Below are 6,977 nucleotides of genomic sequence, written 5' to 3'. Positions count from 1 at the left end.
ATGTCTAGGGTTTTAATTTAGAGATACGATTTGCTAGAATTCTCAAAGAACAACAGAAACAATTGTAACCAAAGATAGTGTTCTTGATATTATTATGAAAAAGATGACTTTGATCGTACAAGAGTTCGATCGTAAAAGAAAAAGGTGTTTGCGCTTTAAGAGCTTTGTGTAGTGTAAATTCTAGAGCGATCTTGCTTACCCTTCTATGAGAGCCTTGAGTCTCATTATATAACGATGATAAACCGCCTCTCCAGCGATATTCTCGGAAGATTTCCATTTATCTTGAAGTCGGCTAGAATATCGCGGATTAGGATAGTTTCCTTATTCTTCGGAGTTTTTTGGAAGATTTCCTGATTTGAGTTGATCCTTCGAGATTCCTCCCTTTCATGTCCGGGTTTATCGGAAATGATCCTCCTTTTCGGAAATGACACTTTGCTTGGAAATGATACTTCGAGGGCGAATATTTTACCAAGTCCTTGCCTCGGGTGACTCATGATCTTTCCTCGGGCGATTCGGAAGCTGATTGGCGTTTGGCTCGGATATCGGAGAGACGCGAGCCAGGCTTCCGAAGAGAATCGGCTCGGGTATCAACAAAGAATAGTTCAGAGATAACCGGCTCAGGAATCCGGAGATAACTGGCTCGAGTATTCGAAGGGAGCCGGCTCGGGTTCCCGAGCTTGCTGGCAGAAACCCGAGGCGATTGGCATGCTGAACCTGAGGCGATTGGCATGCTAAACCCGAGGCGATTGGCATGCTGAAACCGAGGTGATTGGCATGCTGAACCCTGTTGGGGTCGGATTCCACCCGCATTAAGTCCGAGCTAAGACACGGCACCTCGGGACCCATGACCGAGGTGGCTCGGGGAACGCTGACTTAATCAGCTAGGGATCACCGAACCGGTGCGGGATCGATCACCAGATCGGCTCGGCAAAATCATGGCTGAACCGGCTCGGGACATCTTGTATCGCCTCGGGAGCGTGACCCGATACACCACCTTACCCGAGCTGAACTCTCCCTTCGTCCCGAGCCGACTTCACAAGACACCCAAGCCAAAGAACCAATGCACCCGAGGTGAAAGGAACGTTGTTCCTGAGCATGAATGCAGAAGACGTCCCAAGGCAAGGACTTAGTAAATATTCGCCTTCAGAGTATCATTTCTAAGCAAGGCATCATTTCCGATATACCCGGAAATGATTAGGGAGAATATTGAAGGATCAACTCAAATCAGGAAATCTTCCAAGAAACCCCGAAGAATAAGGAAACTATCCTAAACCCGCGATATTCTAGGCCGACTTCAAGATAAATGGAAATCTTCCGAGAATATCGTTGGAGAGGCGGTTTATCACCCCTATATAAAGAGACTCAAGGCTCAAGCAAAGGGCAAGCAATATCGCTCTAGAATTTACACTACGCAAAGCTTTCACAGCACAAACATCTTTTTCTTTACGATCAAACTCTTGTACGATCAAAGTCATCTTTTCCTTAATAATATCAAGAACACCATCTTTGGTATCAATTGATTCTGTCGTTCTTTGATAATTCTCGCAAATCGTATCCCTAAATTAGAACCCTAGACAAATCTCGATTGTGTTAGTTTCGACTTCCACAGTTTGGCGCCGTCTGTGGGGATACTTTAGAATTCTCTTACCCTAAGACGCAGAACTCGATTACTGAAAAGGACGATGAACGAAGACGGTCGTCAGACACCACCAGCTGGAGGAGGGATCCCGAACCCTCCGAACCCTCAGAATCCTCAAGCCGATCCGACGATCATAGCGACTCTAGCCGAACTGAAAGACCTGATGGTTAAATTCCAGAAGAAAGCTGACGACCAAGAGAAAGCTAACAAAACCTTGGCGCAGCGAGCCGACGAAATCGCAACACGTGGGCAACAAAAAACCACGCATTTCCAGACTCGGCCGCCACGAGCCCGGAGGGACTTGCCTGGCATCAACCCAACAAGACTCACGTTCGCGACACCAACCGACAACACCAGAGTCACAACCCGAGCCGACCCTGCCAGACGCGAGAACCAAGATGATCCCACCGAGCCAGACGCAGTGGACTTGACGGACGAGCCAGATGATCTGCAAGATGAGCGTACCCGAGCCGGAGCTAACTCCGCCGAGCGAACAGATCTCACTGACGATGAAGAAACTGAGGAGAACATAAGATGGGCCAAAGAATCTGAAAGGGAGGACGAGCTCAGCAAGATCCGAGCCTCCCTAGCCAAGGCGGAAGCTGATATGAAGCTCGTCAAAACCCAGATACATAGCGTTTCATCCGCTGCACCAAACATCGACCGAATTTTAGAAGAATCTCAGAATACGCCCTTCACCAAAAGAATTTCCGAAACGACGATGTCCAATCTGGGGAAGTTCAAAATCGACTCCTACAACAGATCAACCGACCCGAAGTGTCATATTAAATCTTTTGTGATATCCGTAGCCCGAGCCAGGTTCAAGCCCGGGGAGAAGGATGCAGGTCTATGCTTGCTGTTCGTGGAACATCTCAAAGGACCCGCATTAGAGTGGTTTTCTAGATTGGAACGAAACTCGATTGACAGTTTCGACGAGCTGTCAACACTATTCCTCAAACAATACTCCGTCCTCATCGACCCCGGAACCTCCGACGCGGATCTGTGGTCCCTATCTCAACAGCCCACCGAACCGTTGAGAGATTTCCTCATAACCTTCAAATCGACGCTAGCCAAGGTCGAAGGAATTACAGATGTAGCCGCTCTTTCGGCTTTGAAGAAAGCTCTCTGGTACAAGTCAGAATTCAGGAAAGAGTTGAACCTGTCTAAACCGACAACAATTCGCGACGCGCTGCATCGAGCCTCGGATTTCGTCGCCCACGAAGAAGAGATGGCGCTGCTAGCAAAGAGGCATGAGCCAACGAAACAGGCGCCCCGAGCCGAGAAAGCCCAAGCGACACCTCTGGTCCAAAAGAAGACACGTGAGAGTGGTACGTATACGCACCACGAAAGGCGTAATTTCTCAGGATATCATAACTACCAGATTGACACGCCCCGAGGCCGTGGCCGCGGTAGAGGCCGAGGCCGTGGGCGAGGAAGAGAGTCCTTCACCTGGACAAGGGATCAGCCACCGAACAACGATCAAGAATATTGCGAACACCACAAAATTTTCGGCCACCATACCTCGAGATGCCGAAGCCTCGGAGCCAAGTTAGCAACCAAATTCCTAGCTGGAGAGCTTGGGACGAACGTCACTCTTAAGGATCTCGAGCCAGAGCCAGAGCTCGAGCAGACCAACCTGGGAAGAGACCCCGAACCAAGGAACCAGGAGTCTCAAAAAAGAACCCGGGGGTCGGAAGACGAAGACCGAGATGGTACGCGGCAGAAGGTTCTTACCATAATGGGTGGATCGCCATACTGTCCTGACATCGTAGCGGCAATCAAAGCTTATCAACGCCGAGCCGAGACGCCTAGCAACTGGACAAGACGCTTCGATCGACCTAACGACGTGATCACATTTGAAGAAAGCGAGACAAACGGGCTCGACATGCCTCATAACGATCCAATCGTCGTCACATTAGCGATAGGAGACCATGATATCTACCGAGTATTAATTGACACCGGCAGCACCATCGACGTAATCTTTCGCGAAACGCTCCGACAAATGAACATCAACATGTCACAGGTGATTCCGACCCCGAGGCCTGTCCTCGGATTTTCAGGGGAAACTTTGATGACGCTTGGAACCATCCAACTACCAGTCCGAGCCGGCGGAGTAACAAAGATAGTCAATTTCTCAGTCACCGATCAACCTACCATCTACAACGTTATAATGGGAACTCCGTGGTTAAATCTAATGCGAGCTGTCGCATCAACATATCATCTGTGTGTCAAATTCTCGACCCCCAATGGCGTGAAAACGATCTGGGGCAGTCAGAAAAATTCTCGGATGTGTTTCATGGCAGCACACAAACTCCAAAACCCTGTCACTGAAGCGAAGGCTGAAACCGATCACAAGAAATCAAAACTTGGCCGGAGTGAAGAGAAGGCTATATCTAAACAGTTATAGCAATTACAGATCGAGGAGGCGCGCGAGGAGAAGAAGCCTACCTCGGTCTTGTAATCTCCATTAACCTCGACGACGAACGGCCTGAACGATGCGTGGAAATTGGCAGCGACTTAACCGAGGAAATCAAGACCGAGCTCATCTCATTCCTCAAAGAGAACATCAACACCTCGCCTGGTCGGCTGAAGATCTACCTGGGGTAAGCATCGACGTAATCTGCCACGAGCTGAATGTTGACCCATCTTTCCATCCCATCAAGTAGAAGCGAAGAAAATTGGGTCGGGATCGCGCAGATGCCGTGAACGCCGAAGTAGAAAAGCTCCTGAAGATCGGCTTGATCTCCGAAGCAAGATATCCGGACTGGTTAGCAAATCCTGTCGTGGTTAAAAAGAAGAACGGCAAGTGGAGAGTCTGCGTCGATTTCACCGATCTGAACAAAGCTTGCCCTAAAGACAGTTTTCCACTCCCACATATCGATCGCTTAGTGGAAGCAACCGCGGGAAATAAGTTGCTATCATTCATGGATGCTTTCGCAGGATACAATCAGATTCTCATGCACCCCGACGATCGCGAGAAGACAGCATTCATCACAGACCGAGGTATCTACTGTTACAAAGTCATGCCCTTCGGACTCAAGAATGCTGGCGCAACGTATCAACGGCTCGTCAACAGGATGTTCTCTGAGCAGCTTGGGAAGACGATGGAAGTTTATATCGACGACATGTTAGTCAAATCCCTTGAAGAAAGCGATCACATACCCCATCTACGCGACTGTTTTCGCCAGCTCAACAAGCACAACATGAAGCTCAACCCGGCAAAATGTCGTTTTGCGGTAAATTCGGGAGAATTCTTGGGATATCTTGTAACTCACCGAGGCATCGAGGCAAACCCGAAGCAAATCGATGCTCTACTGAACATGCCCTCACCACAGAACAAGCGCGAAGTCCAACGTCTCACCGGGAGAGTCGCAGCCTTGAACCGATTCATCTCGCGGTCCACTGACAAATGCCTGGCTTTCTACGATACTCTGCGCGGGAACAAGAAATTCGAATGGACCGATCGCTGCGAAGAAGCTTTCCAGAAACTGAAGAAGTATTTGGCTAATCCACCGGTGTTGGCGAAACCAGTCCCAGGCGAGCCATTATTTCTGTACATCGCAGTCTCTGATACGGCGATAAGTGGAGTCATAGTCAGGGAAGACAGAGGAGAGCAGAAACCGATATTTTATGTTTCGCAAACTTTCACCGACGCGGAAACACGGAAGCTACCCGCAAACTGAAAAGCTCGCCCTCGCCGTAGTAATGTCAGCTCGGAAGCTACGGCCATATTTCCAGTCTCACTCAATTGTCGTCATGGCGCCCGTATCACTCCGAACTATCCTACACAGTCCAAGCCAATCGGGACGCCTGGCCAAGTGGGCAGTAGAACTCAGCGAGTATGACATCGAATACAGGAACAAAACATGCGCGAAGTCTCAAGTCCTGGCCGATTTTATCATCGAGCTGCCAACAGTGAACGCCCGAGAAGAGTCACCCCACGCTGTTTGGATCCTCCACGTGGACGGCTCATCCTCAAAACAAGGTTCTGGCATCGGAATCCGCCTAGCATCACCAGAGGGTGAAATCCTCGAACAATCCTTTCGGCTAAATTTCGACGCGACCAACAACGTGGCTGAATATGAAGCGCTGATAGCAGGACTTAAGCTGGCTCGGGGACTTAAGATCAACAAGCTGCGAGCCTTTTGCGACTCCCAGCTCGTGGCTAATTAATTCAATGGAGAATACGCGGCTCGCGACGAACGAATGGAAGCGTATCTTGCTCTCACGCAAGACTTGGCAAAACAGTTCGGAGAGTTCGAGTTAACCAGAATCCCACGAGGTGAAAACACATCGGCCGATGCCTTAGCGGCTCTAGCTTCAACCTCCGACCCGAATCTGAAGAGAATCATACCGGTTGAATTCATCGAAAAGCCGAGCATTGAAGACAGTAGCAAAGATCAAGTTCTAACAGCTCGGGAGACAGAAGAACCGGAAGAAATGGACATCGAACTGCTAGACCAGCAAACTACGTACGCAACCGAGCCCGAATACGGAAGCGACGCCAAATGGATCGGAGCCATCCGAAGCTACATAGCCGATGGAGAAGTTCCTACTGAAAAATGGGCAGCTCGGAAGCTTAAGGCCAAAGCGGCTCGGTATACTCTGATCGACGGAGAACTCTTTAAATGGCGATTTTCCGGTCCCCTCCTTATCTGTGTCGAAGGAAATGAAGCTCGGAGAGTCATGGAAGAAGTACACGGCGGATCTTGTGGAAACCATTCTGGCGGAAGAGCTCTGGCTATAAAGATCAAACGCCACGGATATTTTTGGCCGACGATGGTCAAAGACTGCGAGAAGTTTTCTCAACGATGTGATAAATGCCAGAGGCACGCACCAACCATTCATCAACCCGCCGAGCTCCTCTCTTCCATCACTTCGCCTTATCCATTCATGCGGTGGTCCAAGGACATCATCGGACCTCTACACAACTCCAAGCAGAAGAAACTCGTCCTCGTACTGACAGACTACTTCTCCAAATGGATCGAGGCGGACTCCTACGCCAGCATCAAAGACGCGCAGGTCGAGAACTTCGTCTGGAAGAACATCGTGTGCCACCTGGGAATACCTTACGAGATCGTTACAGACAACGGATCGCAGTTTATTTTGGCTCGGTTCGAAGGATTCTGCGAGAAATGGGGAATTCGCCTTAGCAAGTCTACGCCTCGGTACCCTCAGGGAAACGGACAGGCCGAAGCGGCAAACAAGACGATTCTCGACGGAATAAAAAAGCGACTCGACGCGAAGAAAGGCCGCTGGGCCGACGAATTGGGAGGAGTACTATGGTCGCACAGAACCACGCCGCGGCGGGCCACGGGAGAAACACCTTTCGCCCTTG

Source organism: Arabidopsis lyrata (assembly GCF_000004255.2).
Source record: "Arabidopsis lyrata subsp. lyrata unplaced genomic scaffold ARALYscaffold_4, whole genome shotgun sequence".
NCBI lineage: Eukaryota > Viridiplantae > Streptophyta > Magnoliopsida > Brassicales > Brassicaceae > Arabidopsis > Arabidopsis lyrata.
Note: the sequence above shows the minus strand (reverse complement) of the source record.